Source organism: Azolla caroliniana, unplaced genomic scaffold (genome assembly GCF_043228905.1).
Source record: "Azolla caroliniana isolate FFs.n. ecotype wild unplaced genomic scaffold, voAzoCaro1.0.p SCAF_17, whole genome shotgun sequence".
Classification (NCBI taxonomy): domain Eukaryota; kingdom Viridiplantae; phylum Streptophyta; class Polypodiopsida; order Salviniales; family Salviniaceae; genus Azolla; species Azolla caroliniana.
This window is the reverse complement of record NW_028230452.1, coordinates 9,802,303-9,828,646: the sequence shown is the minus strand read 5'-3', so window position 1 is coordinate 9,828,646 and position 26,344 is coordinate 9,802,303.

Sequence of the window (26,344 nt, the reverse complement as noted above, 5' to 3'; positions counted from 1 at the left end):
CGTTTTGCGGGTAATACGGTGTGCTCCGTTTATGGACCACGGCATAGAACGTTGTTAAGCTTTCCACTACCTGGCCGAGGAAGTGCCCTCCTTGGTCGCTGATTAATTCAATCGGACATCCATATCGGCACCAAATGTTTTCGTACAGGAATTTTGTTGTGGATGACGCGGTGTTGTCTCTCAAGGCCTTAGCCTCCCCCCATTTAGTGCAATAATCTGTTGCCACGATGACATAACGATTACCCGTTCTCATTGCCGGTGGCTTGAACGGTCCGACAAAATCCAACCCCCACTTCTAGAATGGCTCTAGTGGAAGTACCGGTTGGTGTGGCATCCGTGCTTCCTCCGTAGGCTGGCCCATTCGTTGGCATAGGTCACATTCCTTAGCATACTTGACGGCGTCTTTTAACGTCGTGGGCCACCATAAGCCGCTCTGCCATACTTTCCTTGCCGTCGCTTCCCCGGCATATGGTCCTCCGGCAACCCCACAGTGTGCTTCCCGTAAGATTACTTGTTTCTCGTCACTACGGACTGCCCGTCTCCATATTCCATCTGCTCCCTTGTGGGAGAGAGTGCCCCGTAACAGACAGAAATTGCGGCTCTGCACCGCCAGTCGTTTCCTCTCGTCCCGGTTCATTTCCTCCGGTGGCAGGCCCGTGCTTAGGAACTGGTGCATGTTTGTCAGCCGCCTATCTTCTGATGCCACCGTGTCGTCCGCTGCCGTTTTCGAGGTGATACGGAATAACTCTGCGTCCAGGAATTCATCCGATACTCCGTCGCCTGATTCTCCGGACTCTAACCGGCTCAGGTAGTCTGCTACGGCATGCTGGATACCGGGCCGGTGGAAGATCTCGAATTCGAACTCCTGCAACAGCAAGGTCCAACGGGCCAACTTACCGGTCAGGGACGCCTTGGACACTAAGTACAGGAGCGCCGAGTGATCCACATGAAAGGAGAACTTCCTTCCCAATAGGTAATGACGAAACTTTGTTACACTGTAGATCATGCCCAGGGCCTCCCGTTCCGTCGTCGAATAGTTCTTCTCCGCTTGGGACAGCTTCCAGCTGGCGTAATATACCGGCCGGTACCATTTAGGCTCCGTAAGTTGCATTAAGGCGCTGCCGATAGCGATGTCGGAAGCGTCAACGAACACATGAAATTCCTTGCTCCAATCCGGAGGCTGCACGACGGGTGCTTGCGACAAAAGTACCTTCAGGGCATTGTATGCCTTATCCTCCGTATCCGTCCATTGGAACGGTGTCCGATGTACCGCGGTGTGTAATGGTGTAGCCAAGTCAGCCAAGTGACGGAGCATCCGGCTGTGCCACCGGATCTGTCCTAAGAATCGGCTTAGTGCTTTGGCCGTTTTCGGCGCCGGTGCCCCTAGTATCGCGTTTACTTTGTCCGGGTCGACCGCAATGCCCTCCTTACTTACAATGTGTCCCAGTAATATTCCACTTGAAACCCCAAAGATGCATTTTGCTGGGTTTAACCTTAGCCGGTATAACCTACACTTTTCAAGGCATAACCGTAGGTGCTGCAAATGGTCTTTTTCCCGGCTATAGACTGCAAAGTCATCCAGGAAAACCTGCATGAAGGCTGGGATGTATTCGCCGAAGATCTCCATGATGATTCGCTGGAAAGTTGCTGGTGCCGTTTTTAGTCCGAACATCATTACTACGGCCACAAACACCCCCCATTCGGTGACGAACGTTGTCTTCTCCTGGTCGTCAGGGTGCATCCGGATTTGATTGTATCCGCTGAACCCGTCTAAAAAGCTATAAACTTCATGGCCGGCGACGGCATCCAGTACTCCATCCGTGAACGGAAGAGGGAATGCATCCGTAATTGTGGCTGCATTTAGTTTCCTGTAATCTACACACACGCGGATTTTACCGTTCTTCTTTGGGACGACGACGATGGGGCTCAGCCACGTCACTTTCTTTACCGGCCGGATGAAGCCCACTCTTAGGAGTTTGTCGATTTCCTCCTTCACTTTGGCGGCGTAGTTGGGGTTCATTCGGTAACGTCTTTGCGCCACTGGTTTCGCGTCCTTGCCTAAGTGGATCTGATGCTGATATAATTGAGGGTCCAGCCCTCGCATGTCTTCGTATGACCAGGCGAATACGTTGCGAAACTCCGTGAGAAGTTTGATCATCGCCGCTTTGTCTTCCGGCTTCATTTCTTTGGCGATGTGTACCGGCTTTGATTCGTCCTTGCTTCCTAGGTTCACTTCGTCGAGCTGGGATGTTTTTACCCGTTGGGAAACGGCCATTTCCCGTTCCAACGCTTCCTGTGCTTGCCGTAATTCCCGAATCGAATCTTTGTCTGGTTCGGCTTCGGTTTCGTCCCGTTGCGGCAAGTATGGCGCTACGGCTTCAGCTACGTCAATCTCGAAGAGTGGTACGATCTTCGGGTGTTCCTCCAAGTACTGGGCTTCTTCGTCATCTGCCAACCCTTCAAGCATGTTCACGCATTCCGCATACAGCGGTGTGCATTCCTTACCGTTGCTCGTCCGTGGTTGTGTCGGTACCCGGACCTTGGCTTTTCCGCGCCAGAAGGTAATCATATTTTTCCGCCAATTTTGCTTGATGTGTGTTGTTTTCAACCATGGTCTGCCCAGCAACAGTGGGTACGCGCCTTGCGCCTGTAGCTGCAGCACTACAGCCGAGATGTGAAATGTGTGACCTCCTATGGTGACTTCCAATTTCCGTATTAAGCCCGTCGGCCGTACAGAGCTCGTATCCGCCATCCGTAGCCAGAACGGACATGGCTCCCATTCATGTATACCCAAGGCATCACACGTGCGGAGGCTTATTACGTTCACCCCGGAACCTCCATCGATTACTGTGCCGGGAAGTTCGTGCCCTTTGACAATAGCTGTAATCACCGGACTACTAGTGTCCACCACCGTCGGTCCCTCCTCCGGATTCGAGAAGAGGACTGGTGCCGGTGGGGCTATACCGTCTGTCATGACCGTTTTTAGTCCTTCCGTAAATCGCGGCACGAGCTGCAAGAGTCTTCCTAATGGCAACGTGATCTGACATTCTTGCAGTGCTTGCCATGTCTCGTTTTCTGCGTGGCTACCGCCGGCACTCCCTATGGTATTCGCCTTTTGCCGTTCCGCGTCCGCGACGTTCCTTTCATTGGCTTCCTTCACCCATTCCGTCGCCTGTTTTCGTATGGCCTCTTGTGTTTCCCACTCTTTGGCCATGCCTTTCGACCGTGTGGTTACTTGCTGTACATCCGCCACTTCCGGAACCACCATATTAACTGCTGGTCGTTTATCGTAGCTCTTTGCCGGGCACTGGTTACTGTAGTGGCCTTCCTGCCTGCAGTAGTAGCAGTACTCTTTACGGGTATTGCTGGATTCAGCATTACTGGTAGCCGGAGTCGGTCCCGTAGTGAGTGGTGCGTTCTGTGCCGGTTGGCTCCTTGGGGTTCCATGTTCCGGGTCCCTAGTGTGACCACCTTTCTTGAAATTACGTTTCTTATTTTTCTTATTTTTCTTTCGGTAGTCCTGTCGTGGTGGATCGTAAAATCGGCCGTAGTCCTCCTGGTGCCTTCGGTAACCAGGGGAATGGTCTCTGTCGTATTGCTCGTGTCGTCTGTTGGACTCCCGATAACGGTCCGATCGCTCATACCGGTCGTAGTTATCATGCCGATCCCTGTACCGGCCATCATTCTCTTGTCTGTCTCCGTACCGGACATCCTGTGCCGGTCGGTACCGGTTCATTCTTTGCCAACGATCTTCATCTTCGTCTCGACTGCTTCTTGGCTCGATCCGTCGGACGGGTGGTGCTTGTCGGTTTAGCAGGTTATACTCGCACCGGTCCGTTGTATGACTCTTGGATTGACAAATCACACACTGGGTTCGCATGGTGCACTCCACTGCCGAGTGTCCGGCATTCAAGCAGATTGTGCATTGAATTGCCTGCCGGAACCGGAGATCTTCATCTGTGGGTAACGCCTGTTGCAGTGCTCCCAATGTAAGCCATGAGTTTGACTTTTCCATTTCTCTGACCCGGTCAATGACCTGGGCAATGGTGCTTCCTCGAAAGTCGATCACCGTACACACCGTGCGTAACGGTTCCCGGAGTGCGTTTTAAAATATCGTCCGTAATTCCTCCTCCGGGGGTGCACGGGCAAGCTGGCTATGCATTCGTTGGAAACAGATGACGAATTGGGGAATGCTTTCCCCTGCCTCCTGTTGGATCGTATAAAACAGGCCCACCATTATCGTCTGGTCGACCTCCTTGTGGAAAAAATGCAAGAATTTTGCTTTTAATTCTGCAAAGGTTGTGATGGTCGCCGGGTCCTGCGTCCACCGCCATCGTGCCGCTGGTCCTTCCAACGTGACCCCGAATTCCGCTATCTTCGAGCGTTCTTCTTCCTCCGGTGTCAATCGCTGGGACGCGTGATTTGCTTCCCATGTCTGCTCGAAGGCATGAACATGCGCTTCCGCGTCCGGATCATCGCGATACTTTGAGTATTGGAACGGCATGTCGTCGTCCAGTATTAGGCCGCGGTTTAGTGGCGTTTCTTGATATCTTTCCGGTTTTCTCTCTGGTTCCACTTCCGGTTCTTTTGCCGGTGCTTTTTCCGGTTCCTCTTCCGGTTCTTTTTCCGGTTCCTTTTCCGGTTCTTTTTCCGGTTCCTTCACCGGCTCTTCTTCCGGTACCTTCGCCGGCTCTTTCGTTGGTGTCGATGGCTTTGCTTCTTCCACTTCCGGTGTTCGTGGGTTGACGGCTTCCGTTTGCGGTTCCGGATAGCCCTGGTCGAACGGTTCCGGTTCTGGAGTCGGCACGGTATCCGACCCGTCGTCCTCCGGGCCGCCGGGGGTATCGTTGCTGCTCCGGTAGTTCGTGTGCACGCTGTATCCCCCTTCGGAATCTGATTCGTAGGCTGAAAAGGCTTCTGCCTCGTTTTCTCCGCTTGCCAGCGCCTCGAGGAGGCGTTCGGTTTCCCGGAGACTACTTAGACCGCTTCCGTCGTCTTGGTCGCGAGTTTGCTGTAACCGAAGAGATTCCTCCGCGACTCTCCGGATCTCGTTGGAGAACGAACGATCCGAGCGAATTTCGTGCGCTGCTTGCTGGAAAGTCTCACGCCGTCTTTGCCGTTCGGCGAGGCATCGAGCTCGGTCTGTAACCAGGTCGTGCGTTGGTCTCGTCATCCATTAAGCCGTCGTTCGCTGCGAGAAAGCAAGAATCGTGGTCGCCAAAACTGTGTTGTTCTCTGACCGGACAAGGCCTAACACAAGGTGTCACGGAGACACTTCACCAAAGGGTGATTACGGCATAGGATTATGACTCAACGATTACACCGACCTAAGTAGGTTACACGATTAGAGCGCTTTTGTTAATTACACGCGTAAGATATAACAGTAAGTACAGAACGGAAATCAACACAGAAGTATAAACACCATACGCTCTATTAATTATCCGCTGCGATTACAATGGGCTCCGGGCCTTTAAATAGGTTTCCGGTCCGTAGTACAAAACAGTGCCTATCGCACCTATTCGGAATCCGTCCGGATCTGGAACGGCATACCGTTTCCAGTCCGTCCGTCCATACTATGCTTATTTACAACCATACTTAATTAATTCCTCCACTCCGTATTTTGGACTCCTTGCCGGCCGGTAACAGCGTTGCTAGTCCAATCAGCATCAGTGTAGCCGACTAACTGCGTGGCTGTACCGGTTCGATATAGCAGTCCGCGGTCCTTAGTGCCGCTTACATACCGAAGTACGCGTTGCGCACACTGAAGGTGCTCCTCGGTAGGTCGCGCCATGAACTGACTGATCACCCCGACCGGATAACTGAGGTCGGGTTGGGGGATGGTCAAGTATATGAGGCTTCCGACAATTTGTCGGAACCTCGTTGGGTCGCATACCTTTCCCGTATCGGGACGAAGCTTGATGGTTCTGTCCAGAGGAGTCGAGACGGACTTACAGTCGGCCATCCCGAATTTGAAGAGCATACTCAGCACGTAATGACGTTGGCTGATCAATATGCCTTCGGGGGTACGGATCACTTCGATCCCGAGGAAGTAATGAAGGTCTCCCAGATCCTTCATGTCGAACGATGCCGCAAGCTGGAGCTTCACGCGGTCGATTTCACTGAGGTCGGCTCCGGTGATGACCAAGTCATCAACATATAGTAGAATACTAACCGGTCCGAGTCGACCTTTCCGGATGAACAGGGAAGGTCCGATTTTGACGTGGCGAAGCCCATCCAACGCAGTTGTTGCGTGATCTTCGCGTTCCAGGCACGCGGGGCTTGCTTCAATCCGTAAAGGGACTTTTTCAGTCAGCATACTACCGAGGAGTTCGTTCCGGAGTGAAATCCGGGGGGCTGTACCATGTACACCTGTTCCTCAAGGTCACCTTGCAGGAACGCATTCTTTACATCCATCTGATGTAAGTGCCACCCCTTGGCCGCGGCTATTGCGAGCAAAACACGGACGGTCGTCATTTTCGCAACCGGCGCAAACGTCTGATCGTAGTCAATTGCATGTTTCTGCGCGTAGCCCTTTGCCACGAGCTGAGCCTTGTACCGGTTGACCGAGCCATCGGTGTTGTACTTGACCTTGTACACCCACCTACACCCGATCGGTTTTACCCCTTTTTGGTGCGTCAACCAGGTCCCAGGTCTCATTCTCCGCCAATGCATGCATCTCTTCCTCCATCGCGGCACGCCAATTCGCGTCTTTAGCCGCTTCTGCGTAGCTCTCCGGCTCACGCACTTCCTCTACACGGGTCATGTACGCATAATGATGCACCATGTACTCGTTGTATCCGAAACGCAAAACAGGATTCTTCTGGCGGGTAGATCGGCGTAATCTTACATTAGCCGATGTCGAGGCCTTCTCGGTCGACGCGGTCTTCATATTTAAAGATCCGTCACCGGTTCCCTCGGAGTTGGACTCGCGTCGGTCTGACTCGTTCCTATCCGTGCCGGAATCTGACACCTTCTTCTTCCCTTTCTCATTGCGCGTAAGCCGTCTCCTCGGCTTCCTGCGCGGGGAATGCACGACCAAGTCTCGACTACTCGCCGGCTTCTCATCGGACTGGTCGTACCGACTCAGTTGTCCAATCAGTCCACTTAACCGGAGTGAATTCGGACACTCTTCGTGGGTCTCGATTTCGGGCTCATCCGGAGGCATCTCGGCCTCGCTGACCTCATCGTCAGAGCTCATATTGGAGTCGGGGTTCCGAGTCGGGGGCAGGTACCAGGACGCGGACTCGTCAAACACAACGTCGCGGCTGACACACGCTTGTTTGGTGCGAGGGTTAAAGCACTTATAACCCTTCTGCTCGTCCGAGTAACCGACCAACATGCACTTCTCGGCCTTTGCGTCTAGCTTCCTCCTTTTCTCCCTCGGTACATGCACATACGCAGTGCTACCAAACACCCTCAAGTGTCGCAAGTTCGGCTTCGTTCTAAAATATAGCTCATGCGCCGACACTTTGTCTCCGATCCAGTTCTGGATGTATGCCGCGGTCCTTACCGCCTCAGCCCAGTAGAACTTGGGCAAGCTCTTCTCCTCCAGCATTGCCCGTGCCGCTTCCACAATCGACCGATTCTTTCTCTCGGCCACACTGTTCTACTCCGGCGTGTATCTACAACTGAATTCGCGCCGAATTCCCATTTGTTGTAGATAACCGTTGAATTGACCGGAAAAGTACTCTTTTCCACCATCCGACCGCAGGCACTTGATCTTTCATCCCGTTTCGGCTTCCACGAACCCTTTGAGGTCCCGGAAACAGTCGAAGACTTCGCTCTTCCTCTCAATGAGGTAGATCCACGTGTGCCGTGTGTGGTCGTCGATGAAGGAGACGAAATATCGGCTCCCGCCAAGACTAACGTTTTGTGCCGGCCCCCATACATCGGAGTGTATAAGGTCGAGCTCGTTGGGGAAAGGAAGTCGGTGTTGCTTCCCGAGTTGGCAGGCTTCACAAATTTGTGCCTTTCGGCCACTAAATTTGGGCAATCCGAACACTACCTGTTTCGATTGCAGATCTTGAAGCTGCTGGTAGTTGACGTGGCCTATCCGCTTGTGCCACAAGTCGATGTCTGACTCGGTCTTTTGTCCCTTCGTGAACATTGCGGTGCCTCCATCAGTGGAGTCGAGGATGAACATCCTCCTGTCTCTGCGCCCTTGCGCAATCACACGGCCTTCTTCCTCAATAAAGCACCCGAGGTCTGTAAACCGAACCTCCATCCCTTGGTTGGTGATCTATCTGACCGAGACCAAGTTTTTCGTGATCGTCGGAACGTGCAGCACGTTCATGAGTTTCCCTTTCTGCCCGACATGGCTAAGGGGAATTTCTCCGACATTCGCGATCGGATGCGGAGTGTCGTCTCCTGTTGCGACTACTCCAGGTTGTATCGGTTTTTCAAGGTACGAGAACCACTCCTTATGGCTCGTCATGTGGTTTGACGCGCCGGAGTCTACGTACCACACCTCGTCCGATCTCGGGGTGGTCTGCTTCATTGAGTTTGCTTCATGTCTCGTCACGAAGGTAGTCCCTTCTCCGGCTCTCCCCGAGTCTTCGGCATAGTGCGATCACTGCCGATTTCCCTAGTCAGTATGTCTGGAGCCGTTCCCGGAACCAGTTCTCTCCGAATCGGCGCGCTTCTTCCAGCACTCACTTTCCTTGTGGCCTTTCTTGCCACAGTACCAGCACTCCTCGATGGACTTCCCTTGCCGGTTGTCATCGCTTTGACTCCCCCTGTTTCCGGAGGGTCCGGAGTTGCTGTCGGCATCACTTCGGTGCCTTCTTTCTTCATCTCGTCGGCCGCCTCCATTGCGTGCCGACTCGCCTCGTCCTCCACGTCCACGGGGCCTATCTCCCTCTGTGTACAGCATTCTGTTGTCGGTGTGCGTGCTTGTAGACGCACCCGCGTGGTTCTCCTCTACAAGGAGCATCGACTGTAAGTCGAAAAAGGACGGCGTATTCCCCGGGTACACACAGCCGTTCGGAACGCTCCGAACTTTGACGCCAAACCTCCGAGACAGATCTGGACCATCTCGCTCTCCTCGATGTTCACCTCTATGGAGGCGAGGGAGTCGCAGATATCCTTGATCTTCGAGGTATACTCCGCCACCGACAAGTCGCGTTGTCGTAGGTTGCTCAACTCCTGTCGGAGCTGAAGCTTCCTGGCTGTGGTGCTCGCGGCGAAAATCTTCTTCAGATTTTCCCATGCACCCTTCGGCATCTTTGCATCCCGAACATAGCTCAATAGTTGTTCGCCCACACACGATGCGAAGCAGTACAATACCCTGCTCGCCGATTGCTCCCACGACGGGAAGTCTCTGTGTGTCGATTCGGGTGCCGCGTCATTAGCTCCTTCGACATAACTCCAGTAGCCGTGCCCGAGCAGGTACTGGTGCATCTTGTAGGACCAAGACGCGTAGTTGGTTCTGTCGAGCTTCTCTGTTGGAAGCGAGCTCACCATGCCTCTATCCATCGTTCTTCTTGTTCTTCTTCGTCAAGCTGTGTCGGCTGCAGAGAGGTTCTCAACCCTCGCGCTCTCATACCATGTAGAAAGTAGCGTGCGGAAGCAAGTATGAAGTCCGAACAGAAGGAAAGAAAAACAGGTTTAATGGAGAGCTTGAGCTTACACGGTATACGCAGGAGAGACAGAGAGAAACACAAAAAACTATATTCAACAATAATACTCAATCTCGATACATAAGACGTGCTCAGTGAACACTTTTATACAAGCCCTAGAAGGACTGACCGAAGTACTGACAGTACTTCAATCCTCATCAAGAGCCCCTACACTAACTCCCAAATATATTCCTCACGAAATATCTTTCCTAACGACCTCTCGGTTTATGCACTCGGCCTAACCGATCGGTCCCAACCGATCCGGTCCTTGGCTTCTTCATCCGATCCGACCGATGTTGAGCTTGTCTCTCAACAGTTAGGTTTGGGTACAACGAGTACATGGCCCACCACTATGCATTCAAGATGAAGGTCGCAGCAGACCAAGAACCTGAGACTTACAAAGAAGCTGCCCAAGATCCCCGGTGGATCGAGGCAATGAGGGAGCAGATGCATGCGTTGTTTGACAACAATACTTGGGATTTAGTCCCATCCTCTGAAATCAAGAAAAAGTCAATTGGTTACCGTTGGGTGTTCAAGATAAAGCATAATATGGATGGCACAATCAATCGGTTTAAGGCTCGGCTAGTCACCAAAGGGTATGCTCAAACCCACGGCATAGACTATGAGGAGACATTTGCGCCGGTGGCAAAAATGACCACTGTGAGGACAATAATTGCTCTCACAGCAGTGAAAGGATGGCACTTGCATCAAATGGATGTGAAGAACGCATTTCTCCAAGGTGAGCTCGAGGAGGAAGTTTACATGATGCAACCACCTGGCTTCGAATCAAACAAACATCCACATGCAGTTTGCCGATTGAAGAAGTCGCTCTATGGACTAAAGCAATCCCCAAGAGCATGGCATTCAAAGATCACATCATATCTTCACGACATTGGCTTCCGGATGTCAAAATCTGATAACTCGTTGTATGTTCAGAACAATCCCAAAAGCTGCTTTTACAAAAGTTCGAGATGAAGGATCTGAATGACTTACATTATTTTCTCGGCATCAAGGTCATTCAAACTCTAGAAGGGTTCCTACTCTCACAACGACACTATGTGTTGAACTTGCTCTACAAGTTCGGAATGACCGAGTGTAAGTCCATCTCAACACCCCTTGATCGAAATATGAAGCTAACTGCAAATTCTGGAAAATTTTACGAGCTGACACCGTATCGCCAAATAATTGGGAGTCTTATCTACCTAACTATCACCCGACCAAACCTCAGCTATCCGGTCGGGGTTCTTAGCCAGTTCATGGAAACCCCCTTGTGACACTCACATGGATTGTGCTAAGCGAGTGTTACGTTATATTAGTGGAACAGTTAATTATGGTATCTTCTATAAGCGTGGAGCACCACTTCAACTCGAAGGCTTCACGGATGCTGATTGAAAAAGCGTATGTGCAGAAGCGTAAGACAACAGCTAAGAGAATAGTACACAGAATACAGAGAGTACTCCGGAGAGACAGAGAGAGCAAAACGTTTAAATCTACTACAAAACAATAATAGTTCTTTGTACATGAAATGTGCTCAACAACACTATTTATACAAGTCTCGAGAGGACTGACAGAAGTACCGCGTACTTCAATGCTCACTCGAGCGTCTGGCATTGACTACGAGACTATTAACTCCCTAGTAGTCTAGCTGCTACTAGGCTTCTAGTTATTGATGGATCCGGCTAACCGGCTCCCTAGCTCACCGACTCACTTGCTCACCGGGTCACCGATCCGTCTCAGGCTTATTCAACCGATCCGGATCCGGTTGAGCTTGCTGCTCAACACTCCCCCTCAAGCTCAACTTGAGGTCGGATCGTAGTATTAGTCTCCATGGCAGCCGGTCCTTCCACCTGGCTCCTTCTGGCGTCACTTCGCCTCGCTCGTGCTCCTCGTCCGGTCAAGTCCCGTTTGCCACGACCCTTCTGTTCCTGTGCACCACAACTTCCTTGGTCGGTTTGTCTGCTCAACAGGCCCAATTCAGCTCCCTCGCTACTGTGACTTTGGCTCTTGCTGATTCGCCAATTCTTTCGTATTGGCGTCGACTTTTGCTGCCTTCTCGTCCTCTTGGCTTTGAATTGATCCGGTTCTTCCGAATCCGTCTATAGAACCGAATCGAATGTCTCCGATTCATTCCAGCTCTTGTCCGAATCGTTCACTCTTGATTCGTCTTCCGGTTGCAGACCCTTCACCACATCGGACCATGTCTGGGTCTTGGCCTTCTTCTTCCGGTCTCTCCCTCTGTCCGTTCTACCCTCACCAGTGCAATCGACAATCTCTTTGCCTTTGCCCGTTCCAGTGTCTTTGCCCATTCTCCCCCTCAAGTGTGGCACGTCGAGATGCTGAACACCAAGCATTTTGGTGAAGTGCTTCAAATTGTCCGATCCGAGCGGTTTGGTGAAGACGTCGGCAACTTGCCGATCTGTATGAACATACCGAAGTTCCACTTCACCGCTCAGGACACGCTCATGCACGAAGTGGTAGTGCACTTCTATGTGCTTTGTGCGAGCATGGAAGATGGGGTTCTTGGCAAGCTGCATGCTGCTTATGTTGTCGTAGTAGATCAGAATCAGGGTCGGCACCTCGATCCGCAGGTCTCTCATCAATCGCCGAAGCCAAATGCCTTCACAGGTGGCAACGGTAGCGCCCCAGTATTCAACGTCAGTGCTCGAAAGGGCCACTGTTGGCTGCTTTTTGTTGCTCCATGCAATAGCCGCGCTACCAAGGGAAAACATATAGCCAGAGGTGGATCGGCGATCCGATGCATCACCAGCCCAGCCGGCATCAGTGTAGCCGACTAGCTCTTCGGTTATACCATGTCCGTATAACAATCCCCGTTCCTTCGTGCCGCTCACATATCGCAAAAAATTCAATGCACGCATAGAAGGTGCTCCACGGTCAGCTTCTGCATATATTGGCTGATCACGCTGACCGGATAACTGATGTCGGGTCAGGTGATTATCAAATATATAAGGCTTTCGACGATTTGTCGGAACCGTTTCTCATCACATGCCAATCCGGAGTCGGGACAGAGCTTCTGGTTCCAGTCCAAGGGTGAAGAGATAGGTCGGCATTCCTTCATGCCGAACTTGTACAACATATTCAACACATAGTGTCTCTGTGAGAGCAATATGCTGTCAGGAGTTCGGATCACCTCGATCCCAAGGAAGTAGTGAAGGTCCCCCAAGTCCTTCATCTCAAATGCGTCCGACAGCTGGGACTTGACTCGACTGATTTCATTGAGGCCGGGTCCGGTGGTGACTAGATCATCAACATACAACAAGATGCATACCAGACCGTCCGGACCTTGCCGGATGAACAACGAAGAGTCAGACTTGGAGGCTGCAAACCCCATCTTACGCAACCGGTGTGTGATCTTCGCATTCCAAGCTCGGGGGGCTTGCCTCAGACCATAAAGTGACTTCTTCAACCGGCATACCGTTGACTTGTTCATCTCCGTCTGGAAATCGGGAGGTTGGGTCATAAAGACCTCTTCTTCAAGATCACCTTGAAGAAATGCATTCTTCACGTCCATTTGGTGAAGATGCTACTCCCTTGCCGCAAAAACTGCTAGCACCACACGAACCGTCGTCATCTTCGCTACAGGAGGGAAGGTTTCGTCGTAGTCGATTCCGTGGGTCTACGCGTATCCCTTTGCCACTAACCAGGCCTTGTACTGGTTAACCGATCCGTCGGCATTGTACTTTACTTTGTACACCCACTTACATCCGATCGGTTTGCAGTGTCGGGGAGGATCAACTAGGTCCCATGTGTCGTTAGCATCAAGTGCCCACATTTCTTCCTCCATAGCTGCACGCCAATTTGCGTCCTTTGCCACTTCTACGTAGCTCTCCGGCTCACGCACTTCCGCCACCTTGGTCATGTACGCATAGTGATGTGCCGTGTATTCATTGTACCCGTACCGCTTTATGGGGTTCTTCTGATGGGAAGACCGGCATAACTTATCGTTACCCGGTTTGGGGCACTTCTTGGCCGGTGCGATCTTTGTTGCCGAAGATCCGCCTTCATCCTTTCCAGAGTCGGATTCGCTTCGATCCGACTCAATGTTGCCGGTTTCATATTCCGGCATCTTCTTCTTCCCCTTCTCTTTGCAAGTGAACCATCTCCTCGGTTCCTTGTGCGGGGAAAGCACGATAGAGTCTCCACTACTCGCCGGTTCCTCATCCGACTGGTCATCCCAACTCAGCTGCTCATTCAGTCCACTTAACCGAAATGAGATTGGACTCTCTTCTAGAGTGTCGAGTTCTTCATCTTCTAACTGGACCGGTTCAGGCTCATTAGCCTCATCCTCCGGTATCGGGTCGGGGTCGGAAGTCGAAGCCGGTAAGGCATACCATGATGCTGTCTCATCAAACTCAACATCTCGGCTAACTTGGACCTGCTTCGTCCGGGGGTTATAACATTTATACCCCTTCTACTCATGCGAGTAACCGACTAGGATGCATTTCTCCGACTTTGCATCCAACTTCCTCCACTTCTCATCCGGCACATGCACATATGCAATGCTACTGAATACCCAAAGGTGTCGCAAATTAGGCTTACGCTCGAAATATAGCTCATGCATTGACACCTAGTCGCCGATCCAGTTTGGATATAGACAGCCATCCGGACCTCCTCCGCCCAGTAGAAATGGGGCATGCTCTTCTCCTCCAACATTTCCCTTGCTGCGTCGATAATCGACCGGTTCTTCCTCTCGGCTACACCGTTCTGTTCCGGTGTGTATCTGCAGCTGAACTCACGCCGAATTCCTATTTGCTGCAGATAACTGTTGAATTGGCCGGAAAAATATTCTTTTCCGCCATCTGACCGCAGGCACTTGATTTTCCTCTCCGTTTCCCGTTCAACCAAGCTTTGCAAGTTTCGGAAACACTCGAATATTTCACTCTTCCGCTCAATGAGGTAGATCCATGTGTGCCGGCTGTAGTCGTCGATGAAAGAGGTGAAATATCGACTCCCGCCAAGACTCACATTCTGTGTCGGTCCCCATACATCCGAATGAATAAGGTCGAGCTTGTTATGACTATGGTTTTGTTCGGTGGGGAATGGAAGTCGGTGTTCCTTCCCGAGTTGGCAAGCTTCACATATTTGGGCCTTTCGGCCTCTGAACTTCGGCAAACCGAAAACAACTTGTTTCGTTTGCAGGTCTTGAAGCCTCCGGTAATTGATGTGGCCGATTCTCTTGTGCCACAGGTCGATGTCCGATTCGACCTTCTGTCCTTTGGCGAACAAAGCGGTGCCGACGTCATTGGTGTCGAGGATGAACATCCTCCCGTCTCTACGCCCTTGCGCAATGACTTGGCCCTCTTCCTCGATGAAGCACCCGAGGTGCGTAAACCGCACCTACTTCCCGTAGTCGACAATCTGTCCAACCGACACCAGGTTTTTCGTGATGGTCGAAACGTGTAATACGTTCATCAGCTTCCCCCTGTGTCCGATGTTGCTCAAAGGGACTTCTCCGACATGCACGATTGGGTCAGGAGTGTCATCTCCGTTTTCGACAACTCCTGGTTGTTCCGGTTTCTCCACAAAAGAGAACCACTCTTTGTGGCTTGTCATGTGATTCGACGCACCGGAATCAATATACCTCATCCCCCACACCCACGGGTCCTATCCGCCTCCGTGTACAACATCCGACTATCCGATTGAGTGGTCCTAGACCCACTCGTGTGGTTTTCTTCGACCATCAGTATCGATTGCAAGTCGAATAAGGTCGATGGTTTCTTCTAGGTGGAGATCATTGTTCGGATTGGCCCGTACCTTTGCTCTAGACCACCAAGGAAGATTTGTACCATTTCGTCTTCGTCCACCGTCACGTTGATGGACCCAAGAGCGTCGCAAATCTCCTTTATTTTGGTGGTGTAGTCCATAACCGACATATCTCTTTGTCGGATGTTGTTTAGCTCTTGTCGGAGCTACAACTTACGGGCTGTGGTACTTGTGGCGAAAATCTTACGCAGATTTTCCTAGGCCTCTTTCGACGTCTTTGCATCCCTGATGTAGCTGAGCATGTGGTCATGCACACAGGACGCGAGGCAGTATAATACTCGACTTGCTCCTTGCTCCCATACTGGGAAGTCCTTGTGTCCACGCTCTGGTGCTACCTCATTCGTTCCTTCCACGAAGCTCCAATACCCATGCCCCAGTAAGTACTGGTGCATTTTGTATGACCAGGACGCGCAGTTGCTCTGGTCGAGTTTCTTTGTAGGAAGTGAACTTGCCATACCTCTGTCCATATTTTTTCTCTGTCTATTGTTCTGTTCTCACAACCTGTAGGGTTTGTCTTGCGAAAGCAAATGTCGACTGCGAAGGTTTTCAAACCTCGCGCTCTGATACCATGAAAAAGCGTATGTGCAGAAGCGTAAGACAACAGCTTGGCTACGTAGCAGCAAAGAGAGAAAGAGAATAGTACACAGAATACAGAGAGTACTCGGGAGAGACAAAGAGAGCAGAACGTTTAAATCTACTACAAAACAATAATAGTTCTCTCTAATGAATTGTGCTCAACAACACTATTTATACAACTCCTGAGAGGACTGACAGAAGTATCGCATACTTCAATGCTCACTCAAGCGTCTGGCACTGACTACGAGACTATTAACTCCTTAGTAGTCTAGCTGCTACTAGGCTTCCGGTTACTGATGGATCCGGCTAACCAGCTCCCCAGCTCACCGGCTCATTTGCTCACTGGGTCACCGAACCGGCTCATCCTTCCGGATGTCGATCTGGCACAGGCTTATTCAGCCGATCCGGATCCGGTTGAGCTTGTCGCTCAACACTGATTGGGCAGGCAATGCATCTGATAGGCAATCCACTTCGGGATTTATGTTTTAACTCAGTAGTGGAGCAGTCTCTTGGAGCACCAAGAAACAACCAACAGTCGCTCTATCGAGCACTGAGGCGGAGTATAGGGCTGTAGTTGTATGGCTTAAAAGACTGCTGAAAGACTTCAACGAATTGGTGAACAAGCCAATACTGATCCACTGCAATAATCTCAACAACATCCAGCTCACAAAGAATTCGGTGTTTCACGCCCGCACTAAGCACATAGAGGTGCACTATCATTACATTCGTGAGCGTATATTGGCCGACGACATTGACCTCCAATACGTTGGCACCAACATGCAAGTGGCTGATATTTTCACTAAGGCGCTAGGTCTCGACAAGCTACGGCAATTCTCAGTGGATTTAGGCCTTAGACCACTCGATATGATGAGCTTGGGGGAGAGTACAAGTAAAAAGACGAAGGAAAACATGGAGAATCAACACCATACAAGAGGAAGAGTGAGACCGGCATCGGCAAAGTAAGACCGGCACATCTAACCCGACTTGACTCGGCAAGTTAGAGGAAGACTTTCCAAAGCCCGGAATTTTTTGAAGTTAGAGATAAACCCAACCCTGTAGGCACCCTTGACAAGGTCGAAATTTTGGATCAACAAGATCAACATTGTTAGATCAAGATCGAGTACATAGGAACAATGGGAAAACCACGGTCTAGTAGACTGACCAACTACGATTGGGTCTTCATCTACACCAAGACAACCAAGCTTAAGAGGACACACAATTGACCTTGAGGGGGCGTGTTGAGAATCAAGTTCAACTTGTGTGAACATGTGCTTATGAAGAAAAGGACAATGTGTGAAAAAGTGTGTGAGCACACTTTATCGTAATCCGTGTAGTTGTTGAGTGTTAGTGTGGTCAAAGAATATTAGATATTCTTATGACAAAATCATACTGAAGTGGATATCTTGGTTAGATTCCATCAACACATTTAATAGGCCAGTCCCTTGAGGACTTATATATAAAACCCCCTTTGCCCATTCTGTTTTGTTGATGATCTTTAGTTAATTAATATAGCTCTCTTCAGTGCATAAGTTGTCATCCCCCTACTGTGTATTTTCTTATTATTTCCTGGTTATTCTCTCTGATTTCTTCTCTTGCTTATTCACCCACTCTCACACAAACACACTACGCTTCGAAATACTCAACTCTACTAGAGTTAAATTCTTTACATCGAGGATATGTAAAAGAAAAGAAAAGAAAAAACAAGAATAACGCAACTAAAAACTATAAGTATGAGGATATTCTTCGCAATTGGGGAGAGGGAAGAGTAGAATATCTAAGGAAGGAGGAAGAGTAGAATATCTACAAGGAGGAATAGAATATCTACAAGAAAAAGTGTGGAAAAAGAAGTGAGGAAGAAGAAGAAGTGAGAAGACGATTAGTAAAAGAAAGAGAGAAGACGGAAAGACTATTTTAGTAATAGTATATTGAAGTAGTTATTTGGGGTTGTTACTCTTGGAGTATAAGAAGATTGTATTATTTTCTTAATAATATATTCAAGTATTCTTTTCTCTTCCTCTTCTCTTCTCTATCATTTTTCTCTCTCTCCTCATTATTTTGGTGCTCTAGGGAGGGTCGATTCGTTCCATATCAGAGGGAAGGCATGTTCTGTTTGTAGCCAATATGGCTTTTCAATTTGCTTTTGCAGGTGATGGGGTTCAAGATGCAAGAGCATTCTTGGCCGCCTTCGAACATCATGCAATATCAATAGGGAAGATGAAGGATTTTGAGAAACTTCCTCTATTGGTGGCCACTTTTTATGGACGAGCAAGGGATTGGTATAAATCCTTGCCACTAAACCAACAATTGGACTACCAACTATTGGTAAAATAATTTAAAGCTAAGTATATTCGATGCCGAAATGTGGTTGAAGTGCGAGAGGAACTCTTTCGTTTATGAATGTCATCAACAATGGAGTATATCGATTATGAGAGGGAATTTATTGACATCTGGACTACATGGATTCGACTACATGGTGGAACGAAGGATGAATGGTTTAAGATGGGCCGCTTCAAACCGGGATTAAGTCCACACTTTTCATTGGAGGCAAATCTAAAGGATCCTACAACTTTCCAAGTGCTTATCCAAACTTGTCAAGCCTATAATAGACAAATCCAAGTTCTACAAGCGAGAGTGGATTCAACGGTTGCAACATTTCAATCTCCTATTCTTCAACAATCACCAATTGTGTATGGAGATAAAGTATTCCCTAATATTTTTATGACATATCAACCTAATATTCCGGTGATGCAAGAAGTTACTCAACCTAAGGTGGAAGGAGGTTTCTTGGCATAAGTAAATCAACGTCTCGATGAAATCTCTCCACAAATCCAAAACATGCAAGCAAATTTTAATGTAAGTCAAACTCGCAATGTTCCAAGACAAAGGAAAGTGATTGTGTGCTACACATGTGGTGTTGAGGGACATATATCTACACAATGTCCTTCAGGACGACAAGGTGATTGGGGTCAAGACATTTATCAATTTCAAAGTAATCAAAACAACACTAGCAACAACTTTCACCAACTCAACAACCATGTTGGAGAGGAAAGTACTTTAGTGCAAATTCTAACAAGTCCCCCTAAGGTAAATCTGCTTGATTTTGTGTATGATATAGTTGAAGATTGTGATGTTGCATGCAATAAGACAACTACTGCATCACATAAAAATAAAGAGTTGGAAGGAGAGGCTAGTAACTCTCAACAAAAGAAGAAGTCTAAGGAGACTAACTTGGAGGATGGGCCTAGAAAGAAGTATCCACAAAGAAAGATTAAAATTGATGATATGTTGATGGGGAAAGGTATGGAACCGTTTGATCTCAAGCAAAAGCTAATCTCTGGTGGACATTGCATCACTTGGCCACAACTTCTTCAATTTTCTCCATTTCTAAAAAAGGAGTTGGGATATGCATCGAGTGTACAACAAAGTATAAAGACATTATATGGGGCAAAGATTGTGCAAGTAGATGATTGAAAGGATATTCGACCCACTATTTTGGTAACCATTACCAGTCTTTTAATTAAGGATGCCTTAGTAGATAGTGGTATTAGAATTGAGCCTACATATAATGTTGTCGTGAGTAAGATTGGAAATCCTATATATCAAAAGTCCTCTATCAAGGTAGACATAGTTGATGAATGTCTAGCCTCTCATTTTGGAGTTATAGAGGATTTTGAGTGTTTTTGCATATCTATTTCCATGGATTTACATGTAATACTCCTTAAAGGGTCATCTTGTTCCTTGGTGTTAGTAAGACCTTGGATGCAAGAATTACATGTGATAAAGAATTGGAGTATGATAAATTTATCACCATCGAAGGGGTTTAGCAACTTCTATGACTTGTATCTACAATTATTAATCAAATGTATAAAGGAGAAGAAAACATCTATCGAGAAAGGAAAGCAAGAAGAGGAAATCGTAACAAGTGATGGATCTTTGTGGGATTGGGAAAAACAATTGTTCCACATGGTGTCTTAGGATAAAAGAGAAGTCATTGAAGGTGTTATCACCTTAAAGGGGAAAAAGAAGATGATTTCAAACGATGCCCAAGGAGAAGAGGATCTAAAGTTTATTTCTCATCTTTCTAAGTTCCTAAAGTTATTCATAGATTATTGTTCACGTGTAAGAGTAGAAGCCATTAAGCACCACATCGAATTGAAGGAAAGTATACCAATTGCCCAAAAGCTTCGACGATTAGGTATTGTGAAAAAGAAAGACCTTATAAAAAGACAAGGTAATGTGGAGAATGTGGTGTTCCAAGAAGGAAGTCATGTTGATGAAACAAATATCAAAGTAATTCAAAAGGTCACAACTCCAACAAGTCCCAAAATTTTGAAGGTCTTTGTGCAAAAGGTCTGCTCGCTTGAAAGGTTTATTCATATGTTGACATGCCTACTTCTATCAAGAACTATGTATTGCATAGCCCTACTTGTGTTTCGAGAGTTGATAAAGACATAGTAATTGTGGTAACATCTTTCTTTGTGTTGACATGGAGAAAGATGGTGATGGTGATTGTCAATGTGTGTGTGTGGGTGTTTGGGAGTGTGAGATTTTTTCCTACCGCTTAATGGGGGTTTTTTCTCACACAATAGTTTGTTATATTTTTAGTATTTATACTCCTTTGGCTATAGCCTACCATAAGGCGAAGGAATTTTTTCATTATCTTTTAAAGCTCACCATAAATATTTCGCTCATCTAGCAAGGAGGGGGGCTAAATGTGAAGTCGATTTTTGCTCATAGGAAAAGACCGTGAAAAATACATTTGATGCTAAGGTATAGAAGAATGCAGCACAATATGAAAGGTCCAAGAGTTAAAAGATAAATGAAATTGAAGATATATAAAGTTAGAGGCGTTTTTCAAAAGTAGAAAAAGTAGGAAAAAAGAAAAAGAAGAAAAATGTAGGAAATTAAGCAAAAAAAGCAAGGTAGAGAAAAAAGCTCGTAACTTCTTCATCTCTTATCCAAATTTCAAAAGAAAATATTCGTAAGAAAGCTGACAAAGAGAGCTTTCTTGTATGATAAATTTGGATGAAACCCAGAAATTATGATATGAAAAATGCACCACACAAACTCAAGGATATGTAAATAAATAAATAAATAATAGCAAGAATAATGCAACTAAAAACCTATAAGTATGAGGGTATTCTTAGCAATTGGGGAGAGGGAAGAGTAGAATATCTAAGGAAGGAGGAAGAGTAGAATATCTACAAGGAGGAATAGAAGATCTACAAGAAGAAGTGAGGAAGAAGAAGAAGTGAGAATACGATTAGTAGAAGAAAGGGAGAAGACGGAAAGACTATTTTAAGAATAGTATATAGAAGTCGTTATTTGGGGTTGTTACTCTTGGAGTATAAGAAGATTGTATTATTTTCTTAATAATATATTCAAGTATTCTTTTCTCTTCCTCTTCTCTTCTCTATCATTTTTCTCTCTCTCTTCATCACAATTGTTCAACTTCGAGATCCATGCTGGCCGCAATGCTCGGCACGGTTCGGATGGATGTCATTTTCAAAACTGGGGCAAATATTTCGTCAAAATCCATGCCCTTCTTCTATTGAAACCCTTTTACAACAATTTGTGCTTTGTATCTGGGTGGATTTCGGCCATCTCCTAGTTTCAACTTGTATACCCACTTATTTCGGAGTGCATTCTTCCCCTTCGGCAACTCGCTCAATCCGTATGTGTGGTTCTCATGCAAGGAATCCAGCTCCTCTTGTATGGCACGTAACCACTCTCAGCTGTGGATATCTTTCTTAGCTCCTTTGTAGCTTTCTGGCTCCCCCTAATCGGTTAGCAGTATGCGTTCTTCATGCGGAAATCTTCAGGGGGCTATTCGCTCTCTAAGGGGGTATCTTCGGCCTGCGTTCGTTATGGTTAGTTCGGCTTCAACCTCTTCGTCCGATTCGATTTCGGTTCCTCATTTAGCCGACTCCCCTTGATCATCAGTTGTTTCTCAATTTTGCCAAGTATTAGATTGATTGACTGGTACGGGTTCGATTTCGATCGAACTGTCATCTACACAATCCAGCCGAGCATCGACTCGGCTCGATTCGGTGGTTGGAGACTTTTTCTCATTCTCCCAATCAATCATTGTCTTCTGTTCCATGAAGACAATATCTCGGCTCCTAATCACCTTCTTCTCCGTTAAGTCCCATTGCTGATAGCTAGCCGAACTCATCATCGCTGTAACCGAGAAATATGCACGGCTGAGATTTCGGGTCTAATTTCCCCCTCTAGTCCCTTGCCACATGCACAAAAGCAAGACAACCGAACACCCTCAAATGTTAGTACGACACATCTTTGCCGCTCCACACCCGTTGTGGAATATCACCATCCAAGGGTACTAAGGGTCATCGGTTTATCACATATGTTGCAGTCATTAGCGCCTCAACCCAGAACGTTTTCGATAATTTCGCATCTGCAAGCATGCTTCGGAATCTCTCCCTTATGGTCCGATTCATTCTCTTGGCCAACCCATTCAGCTCGGGCATTTTTGGCACGGTATACTCAAGCCGAATTCCTTCTTTTCGGCAATATTCTTCGAACGGTTCGCGGTACTCTCTATCGTTGTCCGCTCGGACTGCCTTCAACTTACGGCCGGTTTCTCTCTCGGCCCTCGCTCAGAACTCTTTGAAGACAGATAACACTTGATCCTTCGTCTATAGCACGGAAGCCCACTTCCTACTATAGTCATCTATAAAGGTCATGAAATATTGTGAACCACTATGCGACTTCGTGTCTACGTAGCATACATCCGTATGCACGAGTTCCAGCGATATCGTCTTCCTCATTGGGGGCCTTGTTTGGAAGGATGTTCGATTTTGCTTACCAGCCAAGCAATCCGTGCATTTCTCAAGTTGCACGTTCTTCACCTCCGGAATGAGGTTGTCCTCGGCAAGCTTCTGCATCCCCTTTTGGCTCATGCGGCACAACCTCATGTGCCACAGTTCACCGATTGTTTCGGCTGCCACATTCACTTCCCCACGGCATAATCGAGCATTCATTACGTACAGTGTGTTGGTTTTCCATGCTCAAGCCACGATTAGGCTACCCTTGCAGAACGTCATGACACCATTCCGGATGCTACCCGTGTAGCCTTCATCATCCAACCGATCGGCTGATATCAGGTTCAATCGAACCTCCGGAACGTGTCGAACATCTCTCAGCGTGAGTCTACAGCCAGTTGAGGTCACCAAACACATGTCTCCAATGCTGACAATTCGGCATGCTTCTTCATTTCCCATCTTTACGGATCCGAGATCATCGGCCTTGTATGATGAGAAGGATTTCCGGTCAGGGGTTAGGTGAAATGACGCACCCAAATCAACCACCCATGTCGATTCATCGCCGACAAGGTTCACTTCGTTCTACTCACTAATGAGCAACAACTCCTCCTCACTTGTCGCGATGGCCGAGGCGTTCCTGCTTTCTGAAATTTTTTCCAGTTGCACACCATCAGCTCCCGCTTTTTCCTTTCAGAAATGTCGGCAATTCTTTTGAAAGTGCCCTGGCTTCCCGCAATAGAAGCACGTGGGCCTTCCTCGATTTGTCCCTATTTTGGGGACTCCAGTACCAGCCTCTTCCCCGGTTGTGGTCATCTTCCATAACCAAGGCCTTCGGATTGGTTCTGGACTCCCAGTTCTTTCGACGAGCTTCTTCATCTAGCAAGCTTGATTTGACTCTTGCTAAGGATAATTGTTTTCCTTCCGGCCTGGCATTGCCCAACGTGACAACTAGCATCTCCCAACTATCCTATAGGGAACCGAGTAGGAGTAATGTGAGTACCTCATCGGCGAGAGGTACTTCCAACGAGGTTGCCTGGTTTATCAATCCCTGGAAGGCATTCATGTGCTCCGCCATACTAGAGCCGTCTTGGTACCGGAGCCTCACTAGCTCCGGAATACCGAAACCCGATTAACAACATTCTTGTTCTGGAATATGATGTTGATCTTCTCCCAGAGTTCATGAGCCTTACTTTCTTCATTGAAATTGTTGTACATGCTCATGTCGATGAAGCACCGTATGTATGTTTTCGTCTTCATGTGCATCACCTTCCACACTCTGGCATTGATCTTTAACCACCAGCATATCCCTCATCTTCGACTTCCACACTGAGTAGTTCTAGTTGGTGAGCTTGAACATGCCGCCGAATGATTCTTCCATTTCCTGTGTTGTTCGCTCTGATACCACTTTGTCGAGAATCGTGACCGGCCACAATCAGCTTATCGTTTGGATGTTCGGGTGCAGGGAACGTAAATTAGAATGCACTCAGACAGAGTATGAAAACAGAAATAGCACAAGAGACAGAGACACACGATCTTAATGTGGAAACACGAAATGGGAAAAACCACGGGGGTTCACAAACCCCGAGAAATAGAATCACTATGCTAAAAAGGAGGAGTACAACTAGAAGCTCTGAGGCAACGACCTCGAGATTCTACTTCATCAATAGACAGCTACATAGTTACACACTCTCTTAGTCTCACTCACTTATTGTTACGCAGTTACAGAGGCAACGACCTTCTAAGTAGCTTTTAACAATGACTCATAATAATCATCATGATGGCCCTAAGTACTTATACTTGTACACCTTTTGGATTATTTACAAGTCTAGCCCATAAGGGCATATTTAGACTATTTATAAGTATAGTCTTCCGAGTTGGCTGTCTACACGATTTCGGTTTCGGCCTCGGCCGAGTTTCTCATCAACTCTGCTCTTCTCTTCCGATCCGGAGGAACCCGTTTCCTAACATTGGCTTATATCTTGTTGTTAGCTTTAGCAAACTAGTTCCTTCACCATTTAAAATTATTTGATTCATTGTATTGTACATAGTTTTTCTACTAACACCAATTATCTTAGATAGCACATTGATGTTAAGATCATCAACATCACTATAAAGTACTACCTTCCTATCTTCATTGCTGATGTGCTTGGTATGAACATTGAAATAGTCTACAACCTTTCTCTCAATGATAGTAGTCTCATTACAACCATTCTTAGTGGTATTCAGACCTATATCGCAACCAATGTTATCCTTACCTTCAGCGAATGTGGCTTTCGTATCCTTAAAAAATTGACGATGTTTCCTCTTTTTTTCTGCCCAATACTTTCGTATCGCTTGTTGTGTTCTAATAGCATCATCCCTATCCTAATGATCCATGATGGGTATTAGTAAACACCCTCCTTTCCCTTCCATTTGGCTTGACATATTCATTAGTAAATTTCCACAAAAAAAGACATGTAGCTAGTTACTAAACCATATGCAAACCGGTTATTCATAGGAATGATCCCACCGTTGGTAAGTTTATGTTTGTTGCAGCGGAGTGATAGCTACTCAACCACCATCAAGAACGAGCTAAGATGACTATGGGCAACAACAATACTCAAAATTATTCCACAATACACAAGATTATACACAGCAATACACAAGATAAACAACAGACGAAACAATTATGCAATCCAGGACCGAACTATGATGGCAACAGAGTGTAGAATGGAGGAAATGGAGGAATGAACTCCATCGTATCGAACAGTGGCGGCAATCCAGGACCGAAGAGTGGCGGAAATTGAGTGTAGAATGGCGACAATGGAGGAGTGAACTCCGTCAGATCGAATAGTGGTAGTAATCCAAGACCGAACAGTGGCGGCAACTGAGTGTAGAATGGTGGCAGTGGAGGAGTGAATTCCGTCGGATCGAACTGTGGCAGCAATCCATGACCGAACAATAGTGGCAACTAAGTGTAGAATGGCAGCAATGGAGGATGAACTCAATAGCTCGAACAATAGCACATGATGCTTGGACCGAACAGTGCCGAGAACTGACTGTAGAATAGCGGCAATAGAGGAGTGAACTCTATCAAATCGAACAGTGGCAAATGATGCTTGGACCGCACAATGACGGAAACTGAGTGTAGAATGGCGGCAACGGAGGGGTGGACTCAATAGGGTTTAGGAACAATGGCAATAATCTAAGCCTGAATAGTCACAAAGTGATGGCCAACGTGATGTGGCAATGGATCATGCATAATGGACCTAGGAATTCGATATATAATTTATGGTGCACATTTATATAATTAAAACATTCTAATGTTTTCATTCATGGTGCAAAAATGACTATTTATCATTGGTAGCTTTTTGCATAGCTAATTCTAAGCTATGTCAACGACATAGCTAATTGTTTCCACTCGAATGCTTTCACTCGAAACCGGTAAATTTAGAACCGAACCGAAACCGATTAGTAACATTTGAAACCAAACCAAACCATTTATATATCTTCAACCCTATAAACCATTAAGCCATGATTTTTCGTTTTGGTTCGGATTGAGCTGAAACCAGGCCCATTGCTATCGACAGTCGGAGCGAGTGTCATGAT